The sequence below is a fragment of the Chamaea fasciata genome, unplaced genomic scaffold, assembly GCF_029207755.1.
Source record: "Chamaea fasciata isolate MVZ Bird 193981 ecotype frontalis unplaced genomic scaffold, bChaFas1.0.hap1 SCAF_2, whole genome shotgun sequence".
Lineage (NCBI taxonomy): Eukaryota > Metazoa > Chordata > Aves > Passeriformes > Sylviidae > Chamaea > Chamaea fasciata.
The window spans coordinates 48770252-48787459 of NW_027094087.1; the positions used below are offsets into that span (position 1 = coordinate 48770252).

At 39.3% G+C, this 17208-nt stretch overlaps 1 protein-coding gene across 5 annotated transcripts in view; it reads right to left on the minus strand.

The window, feature by feature from the left end:
* The window catches only part of STARD13 (StAR related lipid transfer domain containing 13), a 288293-nt gene that overhangs the window by 142283 nt on the left and 128802 nt on the right, over window positions 1-17208 (minus strand). The window lies entirely within an intron of this gene.

Here is a 17208-nt window from a genome sequence, read left to right on the forward strand (position 1 = left end):
TAGTTCCTGATATTGTACTCAGCTGCCCTATAAAGATGAGCCATAACACACTGTCTAAAGGTGAAATAATAAACTCAGTTTTGAAGGTTTTGTATCATACTGCTGTGTCACCACCCACAAACAGCAGCCCACGTCACCCAGTACCGCAACCTTCAGCAGCGCTCTTCTGGCAGCCACACTTGGATGCACCATCTTAGCGTGCCCTGCCTGCCTGGAAGATAGATTTCCCTTTCTTCAGCTGCTGTCTGTGATGGCCAAAATGTAGCAATAGAACAGAAGATATTATCTTCCCTTCTGTACAATTTTTGAAGATCTTACTTTATCAAAAATATCCCTAGACTTCCAGGTTTACTGAAAGGAGCTCATTAGTGACTAGGTACTAGCAATTGCTAATCCCAGTTATCTCACCACAAGTTACTAAGATGAACTGCAGTGATATGGCTGTATTTCATGATCAGCAACAGAACTGAACTGGCAAGCCTAGACCAAACGCTGTGGCAGGCACTGACAAAAATCTTACTAATTTCAGGTACTTTATTGTGGAAAACTAAATCCAGAGGCAAGATCAGATATTGTAGTTTTCTCCCCAAAGAAAACAGTGCTATTGAGTAATGAGAACACATCTCATGCAGCAACTGGCCTATTCCTATTTTATGCTTTTAATCATAGTCAGCTGTTCAGAACTCGAATTACCATCACGAGCATTTTTGATGTATTACACCTCATAGTAGCAGTTACAATTAGAGCTATTCTACAGAATCTGCTTGAAGAAGGGCATGTGTTAGGAATCATTCACAGGTTAAAACATGCTTCATTTCCTTTTAGAATGTTAGAAAATCTGACAAAATGGTAAGATTCTGGCCTCTCACACATTTTGCATATGTTGGTTAAGTGTGTAAGTAGCCAGCTGATCACTACTCATGTTTCCTGCTTGAAACATTCTGACATCCAGAACGAGATGCTAACATTTCTGGGGGAAAGAAAAGGAAAGCACATTTTCCACAGAAAATGCAGTTTTCCTGCTTGATACTGCTCTACCCCAAATGGTTCTTTACAGAGTAACTGCAATGAAAGCACTGTATATGTTGAACAGAAAGGAGGAAGTTTCCACCAGCGGCCTTAAAAGAAGCTGAACTATTATATTTGCCTCTGCTCATTGATAACAGAATATTGGCAAGATTGAAAATACAGTCTTTAAATCTTGCAAGCATGTAAAATGTTGGGAAAAAGTCTAAACTAGTTATACCCATGTTCTGATGCCATTGTGGCACAGAAGTCTGATACACTAAATATATATTTAGCATTTATAGTTCCTTCCAATCACCATGGTAATTAAACACCAAGTTAACTGATGGGGCATAGTATTCTGGCCTCTAATTAGCCGTGTGTTTTTAATTTGTTACAGATTCCAATATGCAGCCTGATGTAGTCCCAGTAAAGTAACTGTACAAACTCCAATGCACCTGGTCAGAAGAGAATTAGACCTAAGGAAAGAGAAACATGACTACGTCTTGGTTTGCCATTTGTAAACTACTGAAAGACTATATAAAAGTACAGCTTCTTTCCTTTCCATCCTCATGTCTTTAAATATCATAAGTCAGGATTTTTTGTTAGTCTAATCACCTCACAGTATTTGCCTGCTTGTAGAAGAACAAAACAGGATATGTCGCTTGGAGGAAAATGTGGGAAGAGAGCATCCTTGGTTACTATGTGCTGTTTAGAGGACACAGGCTCCTTACTCTAACATCCCTTAAGTAGTAATACTAAAGCTAAAGAGGAAATAACAGGATCTACAAGATCAATGATGCAGTCTGATGCTAATCAGTGCAATGCCAAATTTTATAATGAATCTCATTCTTCAGGAACTGACTGTAATGAAGCTCCTTGAACTTTACTACACTCAAAATGGTGTTGATGTGCTTTTGTAGCTTCAAATAGTAGCTCAGAAAGCATAGATATAAAGACATCAAGTAATATTTATAACTTTGGCGGTGGTCTTTATCTCTTTGGGGGTTCTAGAGCTCCGGCATTTGTTTTCTATCACAGGTTAAATTGTCTGAGTGCAATGTAGAAAGTCTGGGTTAACACTGGAAGGAAAGAAAAGATTTGAGGTTTTCCATTGCTTGTTTTCCTAACAGCAGACTTCAGTGAATTTCATACTGATTCTGTGGTTGAAGTTATGTGGAAAGCACCAAGGGCATTTGAGTAGGTGTCCTCTTTGACATCTAAGTAAACAAACAAATATTTTGGATAGAGAAAAATAAGAATCACTGTGAATGAGGACAAAATGTTCTAGCTTGTGCCCTGGCACTCTCTCCTTGGTTTATATTTACAGATACAAATTATTATCATTTTAAGGTAGCTTTAATGAGAATAAATTATAAATTAGTTTCACTCTTTTCTGGTTTATCAAGATATGGGCACCTATATGTTCATCCTACTTCATTTTAGCTTTCTGAAGCTCTGGGAAAGGATTGCTCTGCACTTTGCCAACAGCAAAGCACTGCTGGCTTTTATTAGTGGGGGCCAAATTCTTTCACTTTTGTTCACAGTGATTAATGCTGAAATAAATGGAACTTCTTGCAGTATTCACTGTGAAAAGACTCTAAGTATGCTCAGATACAGACTACAGTAACAAAGTGTCTGCTGTTTGACTGTGCTCCCTCTCCCTTGCTAGAACAGGCATGGAGGGCATGGGGGGAAATTAAGCTTGAATTCTATTCATACAAAGGATGGTACTTTATTGATGTTATTATTAATAACAAATTGTGTTCTCAAAGTTCTTGGAACCAAAAACTGGATGGAGCTGAAGTACAATCTTCGCCCTCAGGAGATTGCAAACAAAATATAAAACAGGACACCTGATTGGGGTAGGAAGGGTGGAGTACGAGAGAGAGCCATAAAACAGTCCTGGCCAGAGTAGTAACAACTGGTGTACTTCTGGCACACCAGAATTAGTGTTTGGAGGCACTGATGCAAAGTGAGTTAGCAAGAGAGTCTCCAAGGAGGTTAATGTGGTATCTTTATATATTCAGAGGACCAACTTTCAAGAATCAGGGTCATTTTTAACAAAAGCACTCAACTGTGTATTTGAAAATGTAATGAGTAGACAGTAAAAGCTGTACACACACAGGTTGTGGGAAGAAAGCTTTTAATATTGAACAAATAGATGAGGCAAGGGAAGGGCCTTCAGACTTCAGTCAAGCAGTCTCTACTTGATGCACCATAAAGGCAGGACGAGCTACAATAAGCAGTGATAGCAGAGAACTGCCAGGGTATTTGCATTTGGGATGCAGTGCAGTAGACAAGATTGTGACTGTCAAGGCAGAGTAAATGGGAACAAAAGTGAAATGGTAAATGTGGGATGAAATTTTTTTCTACAGCGATCAAAAATTTTTACCTGGAAACCTCTTTCTGACAAAACCCATTGTTTCTTAAAGAATAAAAATTAGAGAAATCATATTTTTTTCTGGAAAATAACTGCTATTTTCCTGGGCTTAACACAACAGGATTTTCACATTCTGGCCAGCTTTAACGTGCACTTTTCTCTCCATCTTGCATTCTGCTTGTATCTAGCTCTTGCAGGTTATTTTTTAATAATCCCTCTACCTCTCCAGTCTCTTGTACTAACTGTCACGATCCGCTCACACAAGCGGGGTTCGTGATGGTTCGTGAGGCAGATGAGGGATCTTCAGACCGTCACTTACACTAACACAGCCTAAATTGTCACAGGATGTTATAAGCTCCAGGTGAAGGTCCTGTGTGACATGTAGGAGGTTGCTCTGTTATATGAGAATGGTGAAGAAGAGGACAGGGAGGCATCTGTGGTACAAATGATGATTGGATGGATTGCCCTTTGAGTAAACAGGGCACTTCTATGGAACAGTAGACAACAAAGCTGATGCTTCAGCTGAAATCCTGAAGAATTGCAGCCACAAGAGCCCTTGCACATTTCTCAGATAACAGAGGAGAAGAACGGACAAAACAAACCAAGTGCCAATAAACTTTCACTTCCTTTCGTAAGATGTTCTGTGGACATCTTTAAAATATATTACATTGAAGATATGAAATCTTGTGCTGAGCAAAGCCACTCTCTGTAGAAATAGCCAATTCTTCAATGATTAAGCAACTGGGAAAGTGGACTACATTTTACATGTGTAGATATATTGCTTTTTTACTGGAGCTGAGCTTGAAATTTTGAAGTGATTAATGCTCTTGAATAAGTGAGCAGCTGTGTTGAAACGCAAAATGTCTAAGCACAGAATATTGCCCCTGTTCTTCTCATTCCAGCTTCTGGTGTCTGATTTTTCCCCTCCTCTTCAGTAACTTGACAAAAATTTTTTAAACTACATCTTTCTTTGCTCTCAAAGTGCTTGCTTCCTTAATATTGTATTGGGACCTTGTCTAAACCACATTTTAATTTTTTTTTCTAAACTTCCAACTGTTATTACCATCACAGTAGAAATAATTGGAACATTTGTGTAAAAAAGCCTTGCCTTGCAGCAGTCAATGGCAATTTAGCACATACCATAGCAGGATATTGGTTCAGAGACCTGGGAGCTTTATCTCTCTCTCTCTCTCTCTTTTTTTTTTTTTTTTTTTTTTTTTTTTAATAACTCTTCTGGATTACACAGGAAAACATGATCCATCTTGACAGCAGGTTCTAAAAACAATGCAAGCAAATTGTTCCCCAAACCAATTTACTTATAAGAGTAAGAACTTTTTTTCAGATAAACAAATACTTCGCTGCACATACACGTTTTGAGTAATCAGGCCTCTGACTGATGGCAACATACTGCCAAGTATCAATATATTGCAACCTTCATCACTGGCCACACAGCTACTCTTTTAACTTGCTTAACATATTTTAAATATGTATATTTAATAGAATTAAAAAGCAATGGCACCTGTGTTTTTGGCCAGTAAATAAAGAGTGTTGTGGCCAGTTGCAATAGGGGATAGCATTTCAGGTAGGAAGATTATAATGTCCAGAATCAAAATTCGGCTGGGGCCCAAGCCAGTCCCTATTAACCCAAACAGTTCTACATGATCTTGAACCACTAAAGCTGATTTTAAATTTCTTCTTGATTCCACCATAAAGAAGGGCTAATTGTCTGTCCACAGTATTGTCTGAGTCTCATTTGAAGTGAAGGCTGGTGACGATTCGATTGTAAGCATCATTTCCTTCAGCTCCATTGGGAAGGTTTCCCAGCCGGCCCAGAGCCTGCCTAAGCCCACTCCATCACCCAGCTCTGGCATTACAGAACCCTCTGTTCCAGCAGGCTGAGTGGTACGGCCATTCCTGGGAGTATAAAGGAGCTTAAGCTTAGGAAGAATGCCTGTTTCATGACATTTAAACATATCTGGGTATTCCTACTGAGAAGCAGGATATTCATGCTGTGAGGAAGGGGCTGGACTAGGTGGATCTGCAGCTCTTTCTGTCCAAAAATGTCCCTGTTTCTGTGAGAACATTTTGGTAGTGTCAGGCAGCACCTGTATTCCATTAACTCCAAAAGCATTTCAGTGTTTACAGTAACCAGGAAATGTCCACGTCTGTGTTATATTAACAAGTCAGCAGTAATAACTGCAGTTTCAGTTTTTAGAGCTATGCAGAGAAGGGTTTACCCTGAGTTGCTGAGGGTTTTACTTTTTTTGGTTGAAACACAAAGAGTCCTGTAGTACTTCCCTTGAAACCACTACAGAAAGCTTTGGGGAAAGAAGTTACCAAATGATGTCCAATAGTGCTTCAGTAAAGCCTTCACATAATCAGGTAGGCAAAAGCACAGCTATGAATTGCAAGTCTAAAAAATACTTGTGACAACAATTTTGTAGCTCCTTCACCTTAGTTTTGTTTGCTTGTACTCTTCCTGCCTACTGCATCTAAGGGAGTTTGAATAATGGCATAGTTTCATTCAAGATTCATTATCTTGGAAACAAAACTGTGTTGTATTTTTATGTGGACTATACTACATATGCTCAGAGAAGTAAGCCATAAGGTGTCACTGCATAGTAGCCAGCAGACTTTATAGGAGCAGTGATATGATGCTGGAGAATTACAGTCTATGTAAAAGAAATCACCTGTGAGAAATTAAAGCATAACTTTTTTAGTCTTCCAAATAGGCTCCAATTTCTGCATGCAAGAGGCAAAAAAATCTAAGCTATGCAATCATGTGCTTTTCACATTACTGAATTTTAATAGTGACATTGAATGACTATTATATAAATAATAACCTCAAAGACCATGGAAGAAAGCTAGAAAATATAAAGATATTTTTATATTCTTTTTCGGATTCAAAACAGTAAATGGTAAAGCAACTTAGTTCCCAAGAAAGGCAGGAGCAGGGACTGCTCTATAGCTTGCCAAGTGTACCAAAGACAGGAAGAGCTTGAGGAGGTGTTTCCCCATCACCTGCTGCTGTGTAGACTGATGTGACCAGAATTATGACAGAGATCACAGCTGCAGCCCTCTACTGAGTGTGCCACCACTTGCCTGCCAGAAAGCACCATCTTTTTTATTTATATTTACTTGAAAAGTTGTTTCCAGAAAGAACAGAGCAGGCTTCAGCTCCTTTTTGCATCCCCCTGAAACACTGTATTCTGCTGATCTGATCCCCCTCTTATTAACAGAAACTTTTTTGAGGCTCCACCAAGACACTTCTCCTTGACTTCATTTAAGTGCCATGTAAATGAAGGAGATATGCATTCAGGACTGTTCCAGTAGGCAAGAAAAGGTTGTTACTTTGTTTGTATGTATTGCTGGTTCCAAAGTTAATTTTTTCAGTATTGCAATGACTTCTAGTGAAATCAGTTTCTACAGATGATGTCGGAACACCTTTACAGTGCTGCAGGTACAGCTGTGCTCATCTTTGTTTACTTACACTACTGTCATGCAGATTCATTTCAACACCTTTTTGTCATTTTGGGCTGACACAAATCTGTTCAGCAGTAATTACATGAGATTGTTCTACATTTCAGGGACTACTTTTGACTCATTTACATTACAAAAACCCATGCAAATTGCTTGGAGAATAGGTGCTAAAGGGATTATAACTCAGCAGGATCTTACCGCAATGATAGCTTTTGAGACAGAAAATCAGTTAATTTACCTGACAGAGAACATTTATATTAAGTAATCCTTGGTTTGCTCAAAGTTATCAGATACATACTTTCAGAGTTCAGGCCTTAAAAATATGTGACTGTCAATGTTAAAGGGAAAAAAACCTGTCAGAGTTAAATACGAAAACCAAAAACTAGTCTATTTACTTCTGACTCTTACAGGAGGCTATTCCCTATTTCTATTCTGAAATGTTGCTAAATGGTTTCAAAATGCTCTAGAGTACTTCACTGCTGCCAGTCGAGTCATAAAGAAAACTGTTTCATCTAGGAAACATTATCCTTCTTTAGGACTTAAGTAGATTTGGGTTTATCCACTTCTTTCCTGTCTTATAGCTTATCTTTTATAGCTGGGCAAGATAAATGCAAAATAGGTTGTATGTACTACTAGAAAGTAGCAATAGGCTCTTACTTTGCTTTGCACAAGTATAAATTACCCTTTTAATGCAGAATTGCTAAAACTAGCAATTAGGGTCTTCTCAATAATCACCAGGGACAGCCTCCATTCCTAAAAGAAGCACTCTAATCATTCTTAAAAAAACCCCAACAAACCAACACCATAATTTAGATCAAACACTAGTGACAGTCTCACATTAATGGTGAAGTTATTCATTTGATGAAGTAATTGCAAAAATTGCCATATGCTTTACTGGAAAATTTCATCTAGTATGGGTACTCTCACCATGTTTCTTCAGAATAGAGGAACATAAAGCCCTCCATTTCTTGCTGATTTGATGATCCTCATTAATTGGAGAAAAAGGTTCCAGCACAGAGAGTGTGCTGTTTCTTCTGTATCTTGTGTACATTGGATATCCCTATGACTCAAAGATGAGTAGGAATTTAGTGCCACACTTTTTCATGGGGCAAGTAAAATGATTGTATCTTCACCACTTACCATCCTTTGCTGACTTCTCTGAATGCTTCTTTTTTTAGACAGTTTTGTAATATTGATGATGCTGGGCATCACTGTAATATAGATCCCTGAATTTGCATGATTACATTATAATAATATCAATGCTAGTTTTTATAGTTCATATAAATCAGTGTTTTATTTGCTTTCACAACTAGTGCTGCAGATTGAACAGCTGTTCTCACTGAGCAGTTTTAATTAAGCTGTCCATAATGCTGCCTAGATATTTTTCTGAGCTGGTAACACTTTGTTAAGTATGCAGTATCAGTGAACACTTCAGATCATTCCTGAACATTACCTCACACTTAGGAAAATTGAAATCCCATCTTCACTGATGTTGTCAAATCACCTTGTTTTGTTGATTTGAATTTGGTTTTCAGAAATCTTTTTAATCTTCAGGACTCTAGGAAATCTTGAATTTGCTACAGATTTTGCCATCTGTTCATTCACGTGTCAAGATAATGAAGCTTTAAATGATACTTGCCCTAGTAAAATCCTTTGGGCAACCTATTATTAGCCTCCCTTTATTCTGAAAACTGACAAGTTCAATTTATGTGTCTTTGGATCTTTTATGAAGTTTATGTTCGGTGACCAAAATCTCCTTCCCACACTGATTTCTCACATTATTTCATCTCTGTTTTGAATATCTCTGGAATATTAGTTTGGAAAGCCAAGATAAGTTTTATCTCTTCCTGTTTTTCTCTGCAAAAGCAGCTTCTTTTTTCTTTTTACAAACCCACATTGGATCCTACATCGGTATTCTCATTTGGGAATGTTATAGATTGCTTTGTTGTTTTTAGAAACATATGATAATTAATATGGGAAGCAGTTGTTATTTTTGTTGCCCACAATGACTTTGTTTCAACTTCTTTCATTCTTTAAATATGGGTATCATTTTATCTCCCCTGGACAGCTGAACCTGATGAATGTGCTCCAACACTTCCACATTTAGCTCCATTTCTGACAGTGGAAATTTCTTTTTCTCTTATTTGCAAAAAAGACACCAGAATATACTCACATCCAGGGATTAAGTCTGTTAAAGAAAAGACATTAAGGAAATACTTTGTCCAGGCACAAAAATTTCATGGTTTTACAAACTATGCCCGTAAGTCTTAGAGTGTAAGTCCCTTTCCAATTCTCAGAAGTGGTTACAAGTCGTCATCTGGGAATATAAACAGGAATCTGGAGTTTCAGCTTTTGTCCCTCAGTTTTTAAACCTTGCTTGTTATTACCCAGAAAGGTGGCTAATCCCCAGTCAGACAAGAAGACATAACCCATGGGTGATGCGATGATAGACCATGATATGTCCATTAATCGGCAGAAAGAAAAGCAAGAATTTATTTTGATTGCAAGAGTGGAGAAGAAGTATTATGCATGGTTTTAGAGATCTTCCAGAGCCATTTTCCCATTTCACTGAGAACCAGAGAGGACTAAGATTCTCTGGACAACACAGAGGTATGGCATGGAGGCAACAGGAAAGGCAGAAGGAAGAGAAGGAAGGAAGGAAGACCACTGTAAGGCATCATGAGCAGGCAAGTAACCAAAGTGACAGTGACTTTAAGAGGAAACTAAATAGTGGTAAGGAGGAAAAACTAAAACTGGATTTTGCAAAGAAGGAAATGTAGAGAAAGGGAACAGATACAGGGAGTCCAGAAGAGTATCACAGACAAAACCAGTAGGTGGGATTTGTGCATGGTGTAGAGAAGTGAGCAGAGCAATGGACAAAGTGGTCTGGATGCAATGATCTCTGTTTGCAACTGCTAGTCCAGGTTAACAGAATTAATTGGGTTAACTTTAGAATGCTTGGTTTTGCACTTCATTCATTTTAACTTCATCTGTGAAACAGAAATGTTAATAAAATTTCAAAAGCAACAGATTTCCCTTTCTTGAATTTTGGACACCCACTGTTAAAAAAGAATTGAGGGAGGTGGGAAAGTGGGTTGGAAACACATGCCCTTGAGAGGATGTCCCATTCCATCCCAAACCAGCTGCCTAGAAGAGGTGCTACAGTAGGCCTATGGAACAGGACTTGGTCTAGCTGAAAAAGATGCTACAATTTGAAAAATCCTCTCCACCCCCAATTACAAAAGAGGTTCTTTGAAAGCCATCTTGGACTAGAGGTAAAGCTGGAGGTATCAATTCCATCTCACATCTCCTGTTTCTGTGGAATTCTAATAGTATTTCAGTATTCAACCCTTTTAGACTCGTTTGAAAATCTCAGGTTGAGTGTGCTTCAGTTTAACTCTAGTCTTTTCAAAATTTCTAATACATCTAAAAGCAAATTCATCATGATTCTCAATAGAATTTGTATTCTGAAAGCCTATAACTTTCTTCTTTTGTTGCTTTTTAACATGGGCTGTGTTTTGATGTGGAGGCTTAGGAATTGTTTTGCTGTTGAATAACAACTTTTCTCTTGCAACATCAGCTGTAAAACATGAACACCTTGTTGGATCACACTCCAAAATTTGAAATGGGCATCTTGCCAAAGCTCAGGGCTTCCTTTTTGTTTTGACTGTTGCAATGTTCTTGTTTCTGTTAGTATCACGTTCCTACCACTTGTGTTTTTCAGACACCTATGGCCAAACTCAGTGTTACTCCACGGAGCTCACTGAAGCTGCAACAGAACTGAATTTGTCTCAGTATGTCTGTAAATTAACCAGTCATTTAAGTTGGAGAGTGACATTGATATGCAATAACAGCACAGGAGTGGTGAAAGGAAGATATCTCCTCGTTAGTTTTGGACAGTTGACACTAACTCTGTTGTCAGATAAGTCTTACTGACTGTGGGAAAAGCTGAGTGGGAAAAGTCACACTCGCCGCCTGCTAACTGTAGGAGGAAAACAGATCTGGAATGCAGCGGAAATCTTGACATTATCTGTTCCCCCAACCCCTACCAGCCAGGCAATCAAAATAACTAGCTGAGTATCGGCTGCCTCTGTTCGTGGCCCAAATAAATGTGCTTTCTTGACAGAGTTTTTGCTCACCGGAGAGGAGGCAAAGAGAAGGAAAGAGTCTGAAGTGGGTGTGGGGGAGTGTTTCCTGCCAAAAACCAGGAGCAGCTTCTCTATGACATCTGAAAGAATACTGATGACATAAGCCTAGTGCTGTAAACTGAGGTGGCTCTGCCATTTCCAAAGGACAGCAATTCATGCCTGACAGCCCTGCAGCCCAGAACTCCAGCTCTTCATTGCTCCACTTGGCCTCCATTGACATTGCCAAGGACACTGTGCCAGACTCTGCTAAAAGAAGGATCAAACCCAAGGGAACAAAACCACTGGAAAGAACCCTGTTCCCATCCAAATTATGTTATTTAAGAATAAAGTGTAGCTGTTTCAAATGAACACTTGCAGAGTAAACTTATTTCCTTCTGTACCCTCATAAGACACAGGGTTTATCAAGACCTATGGGAGCACAGTATTCTATACTTACATCAATGTATCATATATACATCACAGCAAATTAGAGATAGTCTCACATATTTCTGTAAACACTCACTTACCTAGATGTAGCTTAATACTCTGAATATCATCCCTATGAGGTTGTTGTTACACTTAAAAAATTCCAGAAATATGGGGTCATAGTAGAGGATCACAGCAACAAAAAGCAACAAATGAAAAGGTGCACTTTAAACTATGCTACTGAATATATTGAGTTCTCCAATACATCACCTAGCCATTGAGTGTACTGCATCACTTCTGTTTGTCTTATAAAGAGGTGAAAATATAAAACAGAAGTTTATTTTTAACTCTGGAAATTCATCTCATCTTTTTCTTATCACATGAGAGTCCAGAGAGCTGCAAATTGAAGATTTTGACCGTATGTTGCGCAGGAGACAGGAAAAGTATGTGAAAGTAAGGGCTAACTTTGTGTGCTACGTGTTTATCTAACCAAGAGATCCCAATATCAATAGTCTGCTAGAGATGTCAAAGTACCTATGGCCTTATGCCTGCTTTGTCTACTCAAAGAGTCTGGAAATCAAAATTTGTGGCTTCTCTCTATGGAGTCCTGGCATGGACAGTAAGGCAGCTACTTCTGGGGAAGGCTGGAAAGAAGACCAGTTGATTGGGGGATGTTGTAATTATTTCTTTCCATATTCCTTCTTCACTGCTTTGGGAAGCAAGCACAGAAGAAACAATTCTCTGAATCTCTCCCTCCTGTTTTGTACCCCAGACCCTTCTGTCTTCCTTTGACAGAAGTGAATCACCAACATCCCATAGACATTCATTTTCTGATTTTTCTGTACTAATAAGTCTTCAGCTGCAGCTGGCTGAGCCAATGTCGACCACTCAGGTGAGTTTTGGGGCATGCATGAGCAGGTATGGAGGCTCTCCATACAGCCACAGTGCTACTCTAAGCCCTTCCTGTAGCCCCTCAAGCTTAGCACGAACAAATGACACAGCAAAGAGCACCTGGCAGGATGGGGACTCTGACCTGAACACCAGTCAGTTCACGGACCATGGACCATGCATGAAAATAAGCTCCTGAGAAATTATTTGAATGCTGAATTAGAAACAAATGTAAATGTTTAAAGTCACTTTTTGTTGGAAAACTACGATGATAATGTGAGGCTATAAGGTTTGTGAGGGAAGGATTTTGTTCTGCCAGTACAGTGCTCACAAGGACACCACTCTGGGCCTGAGGCCAATTGTCACTACCTCAGTTAAAAAAATTTAAAAATCATAAACAACCTTATTAGCAATCCAAGTAAGCAGCATTTTTAAGTTTCCTGAAAGAACTACATAAATTTTATGAAATATAATATTTCTCCTTTTATACATATATACAGAGAGAGAGTCTCCCATTTTCTCAGCTACTTAGAGATGTTGCTTGATTCTGAATTTCCTGAAAAGTAGAGGCTTTTTTTTTTTTTTCAGATACAAATAATTTTCTCTACAGCTAAAAATGCATCATTAAGAGACTAACTATAATCCCAAAAAGTTGCTGGTGACTGCAGCTGGCACAGAGTTTCACTCTACAAAGGAAAATCCCTAATTTTCTACAGGATACACTTGCAAGATTCTATGTTAGAATCAGTTTACTTCTCAGAGTTAAGTAATAGAAACCTTATATAACAGTGTCTTCGGGAACCAAGAAATGCTCCAGGGTAGGTATGTACCCAATATAAATTCATATCAAATAAAAACCTACAGCCATTACCTTCCCCAACTCTATGTCAAAAGTCTACACTTCATGAAGGCTGGAACAGCCCATTCAGATCCACTTAATAATACCCACGTGTAAAGCAACCTTTTGGCCATCTGTTTTCTTGAACTTGCCTTTCCAATTGCCCTGCCTTCATAAAGACACAGAGCCAAGATCACAACTGGCAGATGCCATTATATGCAATGGAATTATATATGGCATGGCTTTGGTATGTCTTTTGCATTCATATGCAGCCCCAGTCTCCTCCTCTGGCTGCATTTCAGCGGTGGCTTGACAGCATGGTGGAATTTACTAATTTGTTTATGCCTTGTGCTGAGCACTCAATAAATACCAGCATCTCTATGTGCATTTCTGTCATAGCAACTCGCTGGCCTGTGTGGAATCTAATACAGAGAACAGGAAGGGCAGAGACTGGATGGTTTTCAGCTGAAAAGCCTTCTAAAGCAGCCCTCCTGTTTCGTAGTAGTTGACATCAACACTACATAGCTCTTTGTCCTCCTCTAGTGGTCCCATTATGTTTAGGGAGAGGCTTTCACAGTGATTACTTCCTTCAAATCGATGCAGTCATTACGCCGCTGCAAGCCGGTGAGGCTTATGCCTCGAGGTCCTGTGTTTGGTTCTGACATGAGCCACAGTTCCATGGTGCTCAAAGAGGCGTCTCTGCTCATAGCCAGTCACAGCTTCACAGACTCTGAGTGTCCTTGAGCCATGGCCATCTCCTCTGAGCAGCGGCTGCACCATGGCAAGTTGTTCATTAGCAGGAAACAGTGGCATGGTCTGACTGCAACCCCAGAAAAGGTCCTATATTGCAAAAGTCCAGAAGCTGACTGCTTTGTTTGATTGCTTCATTGTCCCAAATACTTTGCAGCATGTTGCAGCCAGAGGCTTTTCTCTGTGTTTTCCTCCCTGACTTGCAGACAGAAACAGCACAAAATCCATCTTATGTGCTGAGCTGTTCAGAGAGATGATGCTTGTCACTCTGATGCAACACAAAACCTTAAACATTAATCCGTAGGAACTGGTACTAAAGAGTTAAATAACAAAAGCTGAACCTAAACAATTGTTGCAAGGGAAATGTTTTCTAATGGGAAACACTAAAATTGTTGGAACTTCTACCCATTAGAAAGGCTTTTGGTGAAGAAAAAGGTTCCTACCATACAGATTATTCTTTGTGTGTCTCTCAGAGCTGTAATGCTTAGTTAGCATAATAAAAAGCTAAAGGTTTATTTTGCTGCCTGTATAACATTGGTTAAAGGTTGTCTAACGTTCCAGCTTTTGCAGTTATGTCTTGCACAGGAAATAAAACACAAGGACATAGCTTGCATTGTGGCTATCAGAGAGGTCTGAGGGAAAGGTCTAATAGAAACAGAAAACAAATATACTTTTAAATTATTATTATTCAGTGAAATTCTTCCAGGCACTTGTTGCTTTTGGAATAAATGTTAAATGGTAAAATGTGCCCTCTGCCATGACTCTTGGAAGGCCCCCGTTTAAAACAAGTTGGCTGCTCGGGAGCAAGGGAGCTGAATGTGGCTATCTGTCTGTGACCTTTGTCAGGCAACTGTTCAGTCACAGAAAAAAAATAACTTGAGAATCCTGTGCTTCCAGGAACTTAGTTGCTGGAAACCAGCACACCTAATTCCAACAGAGGCAGAACTTTAGAGCAATTTATCAATCTGAATTAGACCATCTTTTACAGCAAGGTTCCTGTCACATCTCGAGAGTTGTTACAAACCCAAGCTCATCTACCAGCTGCTTAGTGTTCAGCTCTCCTCAGGAGTCCAAGCTGTAACCAAACTGAGTTAGAAAAAATGTTTATAATATCTTCATTCTGAAATGATCTATATTTTGTACAATTATGGACTAGATATTATTTTTAATATTTATCATCTCTATTTTCCATATTTTTCTTTCTTATTTAAAATGTTGACTAAAAATCAAATTCACAGAAAGAACCATGGAACAGGGAAATATGGAAAGATATTTAAAATGACATTGAGTATTTGCATGTGTATAAAGTGTTTTTATACATTGCTGCCTTATTGTTTTAGAAATGTCATATAAAATTCGGAGTATTTCTTAATGGATCAAGCTTTTGTCTATAATTCACATACTAAAACAGTAAACATAAGCATTTCTAATCTATATCTGGCTGTTTTGGTTTGTTGGGGTTTTTTTGAGAAACTGCAATGTCTCATTTTCCTCTTGCTTTTGAGAGCAGAAAATCCCAGTGTGCCCTCAGCTGCTCCAATACATCAGTAAGAGCTGACTAGCAAAGATTTGCCTTTTTAGAAGAACAAAGAAGGGCTTTGTTCAATCATTTCTGATTATGAAAGGAAGAGGCAATCTCACTGCCTAATTTTGGAAGCCAAACTGGCGCTGCAGAAAAGTTAGAACTGAAGCCAGATGAAATGACCCTCTGATGCACTGACTGCAGGACAAGCACCCACTCCACCTACTTCTAATTTGAGCAACACAGAGCATAAATAGTTAAGAGGCCAAGGCCACTAAACAGCTGGGTTTATTCAGTAGTTTACTTTCACTCCTCAGGAAAACAGTCTGTTCATTTTTCAGTCCAAAGTAAGCACCTCCACTTCATTCTGGAAACATGTCAAAGCGACCCTGCTTTGCTTTCTAGTAAGTGCAAGGGATCATTGCATGAAGATATTTTATTTTCCCCAGTTATTTAAGGTCAGGTTTTCATCTTGGGTAAACTTTTATAGCTGGAGTAATGACAGCATGAGGCATAAGCACTGCCTAGGTCTTGCAAGGCACTGCTGAATGTCTAATCCAGCTGCTCCTCCTCCTTGAAGAGGATGAGAAGAGAGGTTTCACAGTCACAGCCTCAGCTCCACCACCAGCACACTTGCCAGACATCTATGGCATGTTAAAGGCTGAAAGAGATCACCTCTATCCCCCCACAAGCAAGAAGAAAATCCTGGAACAGGATACAGTTCTGTGAGCGACATCCATTTCCCTGTTCAGAGTGTGATTAGCCTGTAATTCCTGCCCAGGGACTGCAGCAAAGGTAAAATAAAACCATAAGCATAAAAATCTTGTATGACTAAGGAAACATAAAAAATACGTAAGCCACTGTACTTAGGTTTGATTTTGTGATGAATCAAGCACCTTCAGTTTCTAACAAGAGCCAGATGGAGTTACAATTCCCTCCCATTTTCCAGAATCAGGCCCGTTGTTGGCAGTTGTTCATATACAGCTGCTATATAGCACAGTTCTGTTCCTTACACTATGGAGACCTCTCCTTGAAGTCAATTTGCATTATGCCTGGGCAAATACTGCAGTATCAGGCTGCTCATTAAAGCCCTGGGACCACTACTGCCCCTGTTTGAATTTTGCATTATATCAGTCAAGGATACACAATTATCCGTGGAGTACTTCTGAAATGGCCAAGGTCACATGAGGATTTTATCGTATTACTGCAGTGCACCATCTTCCTTGCCAGCCCATTGCTGTTCTGCTACAGACTACATTACCATGCATCAGCAAATACACCAGCACACTGCTATATTTAGTGTTTCATACATACCACTAAAATAGCGGATGTGTCAGCTTTTAATCCGACTTCAAATTTTTGTCAACGAAGTGGGAGCTCATTTTCTCTACCAGTGATGAAGTGTGCTCTGTGTTAGTCATCTTGAACTCTGTGGTGATAACTTTAAAATACAGCTAGAATGTTTAATCTGAGTGGAATGTTTTTTACTAAGACATATGATGGGGGATAGTAGGGACACGGCATCAGTCAGCCAGGTTTTAATAGTGATTGCCACAGGCTACCTACAAACCCAGCAGCAATCTGACAGCAAGAGGAGCAGCTAAGCAAGGGGTTCTCTGAGCTACCACAGCAGACAATTAGGACCTCCTACATTGCAAGGGCAGAAGAGATAGGCGGTGCAGACTGGGTTTGGTGTTATGTACCTGGCAATATGAGAAGAAAAGCATTGATGATGATGACTTGAACAGAGTGGTCTATTGCATGGTGATGGGACTGGGGCAGTCCTATT